Source organism: Hetaerina americana, unplaced genomic scaffold (assembly GCF_022747635.1).
Source record: "Hetaerina americana unplaced genomic scaffold, ioHetAmer1.1.p SCAF_41, whole genome shotgun sequence".
In the NCBI taxonomy this organism is placed as follows: domain Eukaryota; kingdom Metazoa; phylum Arthropoda; class Insecta; order Odonata; family Calopterygidae; genus Hetaerina; species Hetaerina americana.
This window is the reverse complement of record NW_027286997.1, coordinates 197,675-211,533: the sequence shown is the minus strand read 5'-3', so window position 1 is coordinate 211,533 and position 13,859 is coordinate 197,675.

Below are 13,859 nucleotides of genomic sequence, written 5' to 3'. Positions count from 1 at the left end.
ATGATTATAAAAGATGCTTCAGCGCAAGTGTTAATGTTACTAAAAGAGCCAAAATTTCTAAAAATATTGCGAAAAACAACAATTTTCAGTTTAAATGTGAATGTTTGAGGTGTATAGAAGGCATTTATTTCATTTTTAGAAAATGTATTTTTTCTCATTTTTCCATGAAAAGTGCCAATATCCCCCCCTTTGGGTTCTAGGTGAAAATCTCACTCGACACATATCAAACAAAAATGTTTCCATGGTGTGTATTGTTGTTCATTTTCATCAAATAAACAAAATAAAACCCAGAATAAATCCTGAAATACAAGAAATGAGCATTAAAGATACTTCAGCGGAAGTGTAAATGTTACTAAAAGAGCCCAAATTTCTAAAAATATTGCGAAAAACAACAATTTTCCGTTTTAGAGTGAATGTTTGAGGTGTATATAAGGCATTTATTTCATTTTTAGACAATTTAATTTTTCACATTTTTCCATGAAAAGTGCCAATACCCCCCCCATTGGGTTCTAGGTGAAAATCTCACTCGACAAAAATCAAACAAAAATGTTTCCATGGTGTGTATTGTTGTTCATTTTCATCAAATAAACAAAGTAAAACCCAGAATAAATCCTGAAAGACAAGAAATGAGCATAAAAGATGCTTCAGCGCAATTGTTAATGTTACTAAAAGAGCCCAAATTTCTAAAAATATCGCGAAAAACAACAATTTTCAGATTTAGAGTGAATGTTTGAGGTGTATAGAAGGCATTTATTTTATTTTTAGAAAATATAATTTTTCCCATTTTTCCATGAAAAGTGCCAATACCCCCCCTTTGGGTTCTAGGTGAAAATCTCACTCGACACAAATCAAACAAAAATGCTTCCATGGTGTGTATAATTGTTCATTTTCATCAAATAAACAAAATAAAACCCAGAATAAATACTGAAATACAAGAAATGAACATAAAAGATGCTTCAACGGGGTTGTCAATGTTACTAAAAGAGCCCAAATTTCTAAAAATATTGCGAAAAACCACAATCTTCTGTTTAAGAGTGAATGTTTGAGGTGTATAGAAGGCATTTATTTCAATTTTAGAAAATTAAATTTTTCACATTTTTCCATGAAAAGTGCCATTACCCCCCTTTGGGTTCTAGGTGAAAATCTCACTCGACACAAATCAAACAAAAATGTTTCCATGGTGTGTATTGTTGTTCATTTTCATCAACTAAACAAAATTAAACCCAGAATAAAACCTGAAAGGCAAGAAATGAGCATAAAAGATGCTTAGGCGCAAGTGTTATTCTTACTATAAGAGCCCAAATTTCTAAAAATATTGCGAAAAACCACAATCTTCTGTTTAAGAGTGAATGTTTGAGGTGTATAGAAGGCATTTATTTCAATTTTAGAAAATTAAATTTTTACATTTTTCCATGAAAAGTGCCATGTCCCCCCCCTTTGGGTTCTAGGTGAAAATCTCACTCGACACAAATCAAACAAAAATGTTTCCTTGTGTGTATTGTTGTTCATTTTCATCAAGAAAACAAAATAAAACCCAAAATAAATACTGAAATACAAGAAATGAGCATAAAAGATGCTTCAGCGCAATTGTTAATGTTATTAAAAGAGCCCAAATTTCTAAAAATATTGCGAAGAACAACAATTTTCAGATTTAGAGTGAATGTTTGAGGTATATAGAAGGCATTTATTTCATTTTTAGAAAATGTTTTTTTTCACATTTTTCCATGAATAGTGCCAATATCCCCCCCTTTGGGTTCTAGGTGAAAATCTCACTCGACACAAATCAAACAAAAATATTTCCATGGTGTGTATTGTTGTTCATTTTCATCAAATAAAAAAAATAAAACCCAGAATAAATCCTGAAAGAAAAGAAATGATTATAAAAGATGCTTCAGCGCAAGTGTTAATGTTACTAAAAGAGCCAAAATTTCTAAAAATATTGCGAAAAACAACAATTTTCAGTTTAAATGTGAATGTTTGAGGTGTATAGAAGGCATTTATTTCATTTTTAGAAAATGTATTTTTTCTCATTTTTCCATGAAAAGTGCCAATATCCCCCCCTTTGGGTTCTAGGTGAAAATCTCACTCGACACATATCAAACAAAAATGTTTCCATGGTGTGTATTGTTGTTCATTTTCATCAAATAAACAAAATAAAACCCAGAATAAATCCTGAAATACAAGAAATGAGCATTAAAGATACTTCAGCGGAAGTGTAAATGTTACTAAAAGAGCCCAAATTTCTAAAAATATTGCGAAAAACAACAATTTTCCGTTTTAGAGTGAATGTTTGAGGTGTATATAAGGCATTTATTTCATTTTTAGACAATTTAATTTTTCACATTTTTCCATGAAAAGTGCCAATACCCCCCTTATTGGGTTCTAGGTGAAAATCTCACTCGACAAAAATCAAACAAAAATGTTTCCATGGTGTGTATTGTTGTTCATTTTCATCAAATAAACAAAGTAAAACCCAGAATAAATCCTGAAAGACAAGAAATGAGCATAAAAGATGCTTCAGCGCAATTGTTAATGTTACTAAAAGAGCCCAAATTTCTAAAAATATCGCGAAAAACAACAATTTTCAGATTTAGAGTGAATGTTTGAGGTGTATAGAAGGCATTTATTTTATTTTTAGAAAATATAATTTTTCCCATTTTTCCATGAAAAGTGCCAATACCCCCCCTTTGGGTTCTAGGTGAAAATCTCACTCGACACAAATCAAACAAAAATGCTTCCATGGTGTGTATAATTGTTCATTTTCATCAAATAAACAAAATAAAACCCAGAATAAATACTGAAATACAAGAAATGAACATAAAAGATGCTTCAACGGGGTTGTCAATGTTACTAAAAGAGCCCAAATTTCTAAAAATATTGCGAAAAACCACAATCTTCTGTTTAAGAGTGAATGTTTGAGGTGTATAGAAGGCATTTATTTCAATTTTAGAAAATTAAATTTTTCACATTTTTCCATGAAAAGTGCCATTACCCCCCTTTGGGTTCTAGGTGAAAATCTCACTCGACACAAATCAAACAAAAATGTTTCCATGGTGTGTATTGTTGTTCATTTTCATCAACTAAACAAAATTAAACCCAGAATAAAACCTGAAAGGCAAGAAATGAGCATAAAAGATGCTTAGGCGCAAGTGTTATTCTTACTATAAGAGCCCAAAGTTCTAAAAATATTGCGAAAAACCACAATTTTCTGTTTAAGAGTGAATGTTTTAGGTGTATAGAAGGCATTTATTTCAATTTTAGAAAATTTAATTTTTCACATTTTTCCATGAAAAGTCCCTTTGGGTTCTAGGTGAAAATCTCACTCGACACAAATCAAACAAAAATGTTTCCATGGTGTGTATTGGTTTTCATTTTCATCAAATTAACAAAATAAAACCCAGAATAAAACCTGAAAGACAAGAAATGAGCATAAAAGATGCTTCAGCGCAAGTGTTAATGTTATTAAAAGAGCCCAAATTTTCAAAAATATTGCGAAAAACAAAATTTTCAGATTTAGAGTGAATGTTTGAGGTGTGTAGAAGGCATTTATTTCATTTTTAGAAAATTAAATTTTTCACATTTTTCCATGAAAAGTGCCTTTACCCCCCCCTTTGGGTTCTAGGTGAAAATCTCAATCAAAACATCAAACAAAAATGTTTCCATGGTGTGTATTTTTGTTCATTTTCATCAAATAAACAAAATAAAACCCAGAATAAATCCTGAAAGATAAGAAATGAGCATAAAAGATGCTTCAGCGCAATTGTTAATGTTACTATAAGAGCCCAAATTTCTAAAAATATTGCGAAAAACCACAATCTTCTGTTTAAGAGTGAATGTTTGAGGTGTATAGAAGGCATTTATTTCAATTTTAGAAAATTAAATTTTTCACATTTTTCCATGAAAAGTGCCTTTACCCCCCCCTTTGGGTTCTAGGTGAAAATTTCACTCGACACAAATCAAACAAAAATGTTTCCATGGTGTGTATAATTGTTCATTTTCATCAACTAAACAAAATTAAACCCAGAATAAATCCTGAAAGGCAAGAAATGAGCATAAAAGAAGCTTCAGCGCAAGTTATATTCTTACTAAAAGAGCCCAAAGTTCTAAAAATATTGCGAAAAACAACAATCTTCTGTTTAAGAGTGAATGTTTGAGGTTAATAGAAGGCATTTATTTCAATTTTAGAAAATTAAATTTTTCACATTTTTCCATGAAAAGTGCCATTACCCCCCCCTTTGGGTTCTAGGTGAAAATCTCACTCGACACAAATCAAACAAAAATGTCTCCATGGTGTGTATTGTTGTTCATTTTCATCAAATAAACAAAAGTAAACCCAGAATAAATCCTGAAAGACAAGAAATGAGCATAAAAGATGCTTCAGCGCAAGTGTTAATATTACTTAAAGGGCCCAAATTTCTAAAAATATTGCGAAAAACAACAATTTTCAGTTTAAGATTGAATGTTTGAGGTGTATAGAAGGCATTTATTTCATTTTTAGAAAATGTATTTTTTCTCATTTTTCCATGAAAAGTGCCAATACCCCCCCCTTTGGGTTCTAGGTGAAAATCTCACTCGACACATATCAAACAAACATGTTTCCATGGTGTGTATTGTTGTTCATTTTCATCAAATAAACATAATAAAACCCAGAATAAATCCTGAAATACAAGAAATGAGCATAAAAGATACTTCAGCGGAAGTATAAATGTTACTAAAAGAGCCTAAATTTCTAAAAATATTGCGAAAAAAACAATTTTCCGTTTTAGAGTGAATGTTTGAGGAATATAAAAGGCATTTATTTCATTTTTAGAAAATTTAATTTTTCACATTTTTCCATGAAAAGTGCCAATAACTCCCCCTTTGGGTTCTAGGTGAAAATCTCACTCGACACAAATCAAACAAAAATGTTTCCATGGTGTGTATTGGTTTTCATTTTCATCAAATAAACAAAATAAAACCCAGAATAAATCCTGAAAGACAAGGAATGAGCATAAAAGATGCTTCAGCGCAAGTGTAAATGTTACTAAAAGAGCCCAAATTTCTAAAAATATTGCGAAAAACCACAATCTTCAGTTTTAGAGTGAATGTTTGAGGTGTATAGAAGGCATTTATTTCATTTTTAGAAAATGTTTTTTTTCCCATTTTTCCATGAAATGTGCCAATACCCCACACAACCCGACACAAATCAAACAAAAATGTTTCCATGGTGTGTATTGTTGTTCATTTTCATCAAATAAACAAAATAAAACCCAGAATAAATCCTGAAAGACAAGAAATGAGCATAAAAGTTGCTTCAGCGCAAGTGTTAATGTTAGTAAAAGAGCCCAAAATTCTAAAAATATTGCGAAAAACAACAATTTTCAGATTAAGAGTGAATGTTTGAGGTGTATAGAAGGCATTTATTTCATTTTTAGAAAATGTTTTCTTTCACATTTTTCCATGAATAGTGCCAATATCCCCCCCTTTGGGTTCTAGGTGAAAATCTCACTCAAAACAAATCAAACAAAAATATTTCCATGGTGTGTATTCCATAGTGTTCATTTTCATCAAATAAAAAAAATTAAACCCAGAATAAATACTGAAATACAAGAAATGATTATAAAAGATGCTTCAGCGCAAGTGTTAATGTTACTAAAAGAGCCAAAATTTCTAAAAATATTGCGAAAAACAACAATTTTCAGTTTAAGAGTGAATGTTTGAGATGTAAAGAAGGCATTTATTTCATTTTTAGAAAATGTATTTTTTCTTATTTTTCCATGAAAAGTGCCAATACCCCCCCTTTGGGTTCTAGGTGAAAATCTCACTCGACACAAATCAAACAAAAATGTTTCCATGGTGTATATTGTTGTTCATTTTCATTAAATAAACAAAATAAAACCCAGAATAAATCCTGAAAGACAAGGAATGAGCATAAAAGATTCTTCAGCGCAAGTGTAAATGTTACTAAAAGAGCCCAAATTTTAAAAATATTGCGAAAAACCACAATCTTCTGTTTAAGAGTGAATGTTTGAGGAGTAAAGAAGGCATTAATTTCAATTTTAGAAAATTAAATTTTTCACATTTTTCCATGAAAAGTGCCAATACCCCCCCCTTTGGGTTCTAGGTGAAAATCTCACTCGACACAAATCAAACAAAAATGTTTCCATGGTGTGTATTGTTGTTCATTTTCATCAACTAAACAAAATAAAACCCAGAATAAATCCTGAAAGGCAAGAAATGAGCATAAAAGATGCTTAAGCGCAAGTGTTATTCTTACTATAAGAGCCAAAATTTCTAAAAATATTGCGAAAAACAACAATTTTCAGTTTTAGAGTGAATGTTGGAGGTGTATAAAAGGCATTTATTTCATTTTTAGAAAATTTAAATTTTCGCATTTTTCCATGAAAAGTGCCAATACCCCCCCCTTTGGGTTCTAGGTGAAAATCTCACTCGACACATATCAAACAAACATGTTTCCATGGTGTGTATTATTGTTCATTTTCATCAAATAAACAAAATAAAACCCAGAATAAATCCTGAAATACAAGAAATGAGCATAAAAGATACTTCAGCGGAAGTGTAAATGTTACTAAAAGAGCCCAAATTTCTAAAAATATTGCGAAAAACAACAATTTTCCGTTTTAGAGTGAATGTTTGAGGTGTATAAAAGGCATTTATTTCATTTTTAGAAAATTTAAAATTTCACATTTTTCCATGAAAAGTGCCAATACCCCCCCCATTGGGTTCTAGGTGAAAATCTCACTCGACAAAAATCAAACAAAAATGTTTCCATGGTGTGTATTGTTGTTCATTTTCATCAAATAAACAAAATAAAACCCAGAATAAATCCTGAAAGACAAGAAATGAGCATAAAAGATGCTTCAGCGCAATTGTAAATGTTACTAAAAGAGCCCAAATTTCTAAAAATATTGCGAAAAACAACAATTTTCAGATTTAGAGTGAATGTTTGAGGTGTATAGAAGGCATTTATTTCATTTTTAGAAAATGTTTTTTTTCACAGTGTTCCATGAATAGTGCCAATACCCCCCCCCCTTTGGGTTCTAGGTGAAAATCTCACTCGACACAAATCAAACAAAAATGTTTCTATGGTGTGTATTGTTGTTCATTTTCATCAAATAAAAAAAATAAAACCCAGAATAAATACTGAAATACAAGAAATCAGCATAAAAGATGCTTCAGCGCAAGTGTAAATGTTACTAAAAGAGCCCAAATTTCTAAAAATATTGCGAAAAACAACAATTTTCAGATTTAGAGTGAATGTTTGAGGTGTATAGAAGGCATTTATTTTATTTTTAGAAAATATAATTTTTCCCATTTTTCCATGAAAAGTGCCAATACCCCCCCCTTTGGGTTCTAGGTGAAAATCTCACTCTACACAAATCAAACAAAAATGCTTCCATGGTGTGTATAATTGTTCATTTTCATCAAATAAACAAAATAAAACCCAGAATAAATACTGAAATACAAGAAATGAACATAAAAGATGCTTCAACGGGGTTGTCAATGTTACTAAAAGAGCCCAAATTTCTAAAAATATTGCGAAAAACCACAATCTTCTGTTTAAGAGTGAATGTTTGAGGTGTATAGAAGGCATTTATTTCAATTTTAGAAAATTACATTTTTCACATTTTTCCATGAAAAGTGCCATTACCCCCCTTTGGGTTCTAGGTGAAAATTTCACTCGACACAAATCAAACAAAAATGTTTCCATGGTGTGTATTGTTGTTCATTTTCATCAACTAAACAAAATTAAACCCAGAATAAATCCTGAAAGGCAAGAAATGAGCATAAAAGATGCTTAGGCGCAAGTGTTATTCTTACTAAAAGAGCCCAAAGTTCTAAAAATATTGCGAAAAACCACAATTTTCTGTTTAAGAGTGAATGTTTTAGTTGTATAGAAGGCATTTATTTCAATTTTAGAAAATTTAATTTTTCACATATTTCCATGAAAAGTCCCTTTGGGTTCTAGGTGAAAATCTCACTCGACACAAATCAAACAAAAATGTTTCCATGGTGTGTATTGTTGCTCATTTTCATCAAATAAACAAAATTAAACCCAGAATAAATCCTGAAAGACAAGAAATGAGCATAAAAGATGCTTCAGCGCAATTGTTAATGTTACTAAAAGAGCCCAAATTTCTAAAAATATTGCGATAAACAACAATTTTCAGATTTAGAGTGAATGTTTGAGGTGTATAGAAGGCTTTTATTTCATTTTTAGAAAATGTTTTTTTTTCACATTTTTCCATGAAAAGTGCCGATACCCCCCCCTTTGGGTTCTAGGTGAAAATCTCACTCGACACAAATCAAACAAAAATGTTTCCATGGTGTGTTTTGTTGCTCATTTTCATCAAATAAACAAAATAAAACCCACAATAAATCCTGAAAGGAAAGAAATGAGCATAAAAGATGCTTCAGCGCAAGTGTTAATGTTACTAAAAGAGCCCAAATTTCTAAAAATATTGCGAAAAGCAACAATTTTCAGTTTTAGAGTGAATGTTTGAGGTGTGTAGAAGGCATTTATTTCATTTTTAGAAAATGTATTTTTTCTCATTTTTCCATGAAAAGTGCCAATACCCCCCCCTTTGGGTTCTAGGTGAAAATCTCACTCGACACAAATCAAACAAAAATGTTTCCATGGTGTGTATTGTTGTTCATTTTCATCAACTAAATAAAATTAAACCCAGAATAAATCCTGAAAGGCAAGAAATGAGCATAAAAGATGCTTAGGCGCAAGTGTTATTCTTACAAAAAGAGCCCAAAGTTCTAAAAATATTGCGAAAAACCACAATTTTCTGTTTAAGAGTGAATGTTTTAGGTGTATAGAAGGCATTTATTTCAATTTTAGAAAATTTAATTTTTCACATTTTTCCATGAAAAGTCCCTTTGGGTTCTAGGTGAAAATCTCAGTCGACACAAATCAAACAAAAATGTTTCCATGGTGTGTATTGTTGTTCATTTTCATCAAATAAACAAAATTAAACCCAGAATAAATCCTGAAAGACAAGAAATGAGCATAAAAGATGCTTCAGCGCAAGTGTTTATATTACTTAAAGGGCCCAAATTTCTAAAAATATTGCGAAAAACAACAATTTTCGGTTAAAGAGTGAATGTCTGAGGTGTATAGAAGACATTTATTTCATTTTTAGAAAAATTAATTTTTCACATTTTTCCATGAAAAGTGCCAATACCCCCCCCTTTGGGTTCTAGGTGAAAATCTCACTCGACACAAATCAAACAAAAATGTTTCCATGGTGTGTATTGTTGTTCATTTTCATCAAATAAAATAAATAAAACACAGAAAAATCCTGAAAGACAAGAAATGAGCATAAAAGATGCTTCAGCGCAATTGTTAATGTTACTAAAAGAGCCCAAATTTCTAAAAATATTGCGATAAACAACAATTTTCAGATTTAGAGTGAATGTTTGAGGTGTATAGAAGGCATTTATTTCATTTTTAGAAAATGTTTTTTTTTCACATTTTTCCATGAAAAGTGCCAATACCCCCCCCTTTGGGTTCTAGGTGAAAATCTCACTCGTAACAAATCAAACAAAAATGTTTCCATGGTGTGTATTGTTGCTCATTTTCATCAAATAAACAAAATAAAACCCAGAATAAATCCTGAAAGGAAAGAAATGAGCATAAAAGATGCTTCAGCGCAAGTGTTAATGTTACTAAAAGAGCCCAAATTTCTAAAAATATTGCGAAAAGCAACAATTTTCAGTTTTAGAGTGAATGTTTGAGGTGTGTAGAAGGCATTTATTTCATTTTTAGAAAATGTATTTTTTCTCATTTTTCCATGAAAGGTGCCAATACCCCCCCCTTTGGGTTCTAGGTGAAAATCTCACTCGAAACAAATCAAACAAAAATGTTTCCATGGTGTGTATTGTTGTTCATTTTCATCAACTAAATAAAATTAAACCCAGAATAAATCCTGAAAGGCAAGAAATGAGCATAAAAGTTACTTAGGCGCAAGTGTTATTCTTACTAAAAGAGCCCAAAGTTCTAAAAATATTGCGAAAAACCACAATTTTCTGTTTAAGAGTGAATGTTTTACGTGTATAGAAGGCATTTATTTCAATTTTAGAAAATTTAATTTTTCACATTTTTCCATGAAAAGTCCCTTTGGGTTCTAGGTGAAAATCTCAGTCGACACAAATCAAACAAAAATGTTTCCATGGTGTGTATTGTTGTTCATTTTCATCAAATAAACAAAATTAAACCCAGAATAAATCCTGAAAGACAAGAAATGAGCATAAAAGATGCTTCAGCGCAAGTGTTTATATTACTTAAACGGCCCAAATTTCTAAAAATATTGCGAAAAACAACAATTTTCAGATTTAGAGTGAATGTTTGAGGTGTATTGAAGGCATTTATTTCAATTTTAGAAAATTTAATTTTTCACATTTTCCATGAAAAGTGCCGATACCCCCCCCTTTGGGTTCTAGGTGAAAATCTCACTCGGCACAAATCAAACAAAAATGTTTCCATGGTGTGTATTGTTGTTCATTTTCATCAAATAAACAAAATAAAACCCAGAATAAATCCTGAAAGACAAGAAATCAGCATAAAAGATGCTTCAGCGCAAGTGTTAATGTTACTAAAAGAGCCCAAATTTCTAAAAATATTGCGAAAAACAACAATTTTCCGTTTTAGAGTGAATGTTTGAGGTGTATAAAAGGCATTTATTTCATTTTTAGAAAATTTAATTTTTCACATTTTTCCATGAAAAGTGCCAATACCCCCCCCTTTGGGTTCTAGGTGAAAATCTCACTCGACACAAATCAAACAAAAATGTTTCTATGGTGTGTATTGTTGTTCATTTTCATCAAATAAAAAAAATAAAACCCAGAATAAATACTGAAATACAAGAAATCAGCATAAAAGATGCTTCAGCGCAAGTGTAAATGTTACTAAAAGAGCCCAAATTTCTAAAAATATTGCGAAAAACAACAATTTTCAGATTTAGAGTGAATGTTTGAGGTGTATAGAAGGCATTTATTTTATTTTTAGAAAATATAATTTTTCCCATTTTTCCATGAAAAGTGCCAATACCCCCCCCTTTGGGTTCTAGGTGAAAATCTCACTCGACACAAATCAAACAAAAATGCTTCCATGGTGTGTATAATTGTTCATTTTCATCAAATAAACAAAATAAAACCCAGAATAAATACTGAAATACAAGAAATGAACATAAAAGATGCTTCAACGGGGTTGTCAATGTTACTAAAAGAGCCCAAATTTCTAAAAATATTGAGAAAAACCACAATCTTCTGTTTAAGAGTGAATGTTTGAGGTGTATAGAAGGCATTTATTTCAATTTTAGAAAATTAAATTTTTCACATTTTTCCATGAAAAGTGCCATTACCCCCCTTTGGGTTCTAGGAGAAAATCTCACTCGACACAAATCAAACAAAAATGTTTCCATGGTGTGTATTGTTGTTCATTTTCATCAAATAAAATAAATAAAACACAGAAAAATCCCTGAAAGACAAGAAATGAGCATAAAAGATGCTTCAGCGCAATTGTTAATGTTACTAAAAGAGCCCAAATTTCTAAAAATATTGCGATAAACAACAATTTTCAGATTTAGAGTGAATGTTTGAGGTGTATAGAAGGCATTTATTTCATTTTTAGAAAATGTTTTTTTTCACATTTTTCCATGAAAAGTGCCGATACCCCCCCTTTGGGTTCTAGGTGAAAATCTCACTCGACACAAATCAAACAAAAATGTTTCCATGGTGTGTATTGTTGCTCATTTTCATCAAATAAACAAAATAAAACCCAGAATAAATCCTGAAATACAAGAAATGAGCATAAAAGATACTTCAGCGGAAGTGTAAATGTTACTAAAAGAGCCCAAATTTCTAAAAATATTGCGAAAAACAACAATTTTCCGTTTTAGAGTGAATGTTTGAGGTGTATAAAAGGCATTTATTTCATTTTTAGAAAATTTAATTTTTCACATTTTTCCATGAAAAGTGCCAATACCCCCCCCCATTGGGTTCTAGGTGAAAATCTCACTCGACAAAAATCAAACAAAAATGTTTCCATGGTGTGTATTGTTGTTCATTTTCATCAAATAAACAAAATAAAACCCAGAATAAATCCTGAAAGACAAGAAATGAGCATAAAAGATGCTTCAATGCAAGTGTTATTCTTACTATAAGAGCCCAAATTTATAAAAATATTGCGAAAAACCACAATTTTCTGTTTAAGAGTGAATGTTTTAGGTGTATAGAAGGCATTTATTTCAATTTTAGAAAATTTAATTTTTCACATTTTTCCATGAAAAGTCCCTTTGGGTTCTAGGTGAAAATCTCACTCGACACAAATCAAACAAAAATGTTTCTATGGTGTGTATTGTTGTTCATTTTCATCAAATAAAAAAAATAAAACTCAGAATAAATACTGAAATACAAGAAATCAGCATAAAAGATGCTTCAGCGCAAGTGTAAATGTTACTAAAAGAGCCCAAATTTCTAAAAATATTGCGAAAAACAACAATTTTCAGATTTAGAGTGAATGTTTGAGGTGTATAGAAGGCATTTATTTTATTTTTAGAAAATATAATTTTTCCCATTTTTCCATGAAAAGTGCCAATACCCCCCCCCTTTGGGTTCTAGGTGAAAATCTCACTCGACACAAATCAAACAAAAATGTTTCCATGGTGTGTATTGTTGTTCATTTTCATCAAATAAAATAAATAAAACACAGAAAAATCCCTGAAAGACAAGAAATGAGCATAAAAGATGCTTCAGCGCAATTGTTAATGTTACTAAAAGAGCCCAAATTTCTAAAAATATTGCGATAAACAACAATTTTCAGATTTAGAGTGAATGTTTGAGGTGTATAGAAGGCATTTATTTCATTTTTAGAAAATGTTTTTTTTCACATTTTTCCATGAAAAGTGCCGATACCCCCCCCTATGGGTTCTAGGTGAAAATCTCACTCGACACAAATCAAACAAAAATGTTTCCATGGTGTGTATTGTTGCTCATTTTCATCAAATAAACAAAATAAAACCCAGAATAAATCCTGAAAGGAAAGAAATGAGCATAAAAGATGCTTCAGCGCAAGTGTTAATGTTACTAAAAGAGCCCAAATTTCTAAAAATATTGCGAAAAGCAACAATTTTCAGTTTTAGAGTGAATGTTTGAGGTGTGTAGAAGGCATTTATTTCATTTTTAGAAAATGTATTTTTTCTCATTTTTCCATGAAAGGTGCCAATACCCCCCCCTTTGGGTTCTAGGTGAAAATCCCACTCGAAACAAATCAACCAAAAATATTTCCATGGTGTGTATTGTTGTTCATTTTCATCAACTAAATAAAATTAAACCCAGAATAAATCCTGAAAGGCAAGAAATGAGCATAAAAGATGCTTAGGCGCAAGTGTTATTCTTACTAAAAGAGCCCAAAGTTCTAAAAATATTGCGAAAAACCACAATTTTCTGTTTAAGAGTGAATGTTTTACGTGTATAGAAGGCATTTATTTCAATTTTAGAAAATTTAATTTTTCACATTTTTCCATGAAAAGTCCCTTTGGGTTCTAGGTGAAAATCTCAGTCGACACAAATCAAACAAAAATGTTTCCATGGTGTGTATTGTTGTTCATTTTCATCAAATAAACAAAATTAAACCCAGAATAAATCCTGAAAGACAAGAAATGAGCATAAAAGATGCTTCAGCGCAAGTGTTTATATTACTTAAACGGCCCAAATTTCTAAAAATATTGCGAAAAACAACAATTTTCAGATTTAGAGTGAATGTTTGAGGTGTATTGAAGGCATTTATTTCAATTTTAGAAAATTTAATTTTTCACATTTTTCCATGAAAAGTGCCAATACCCCCCCCTTTG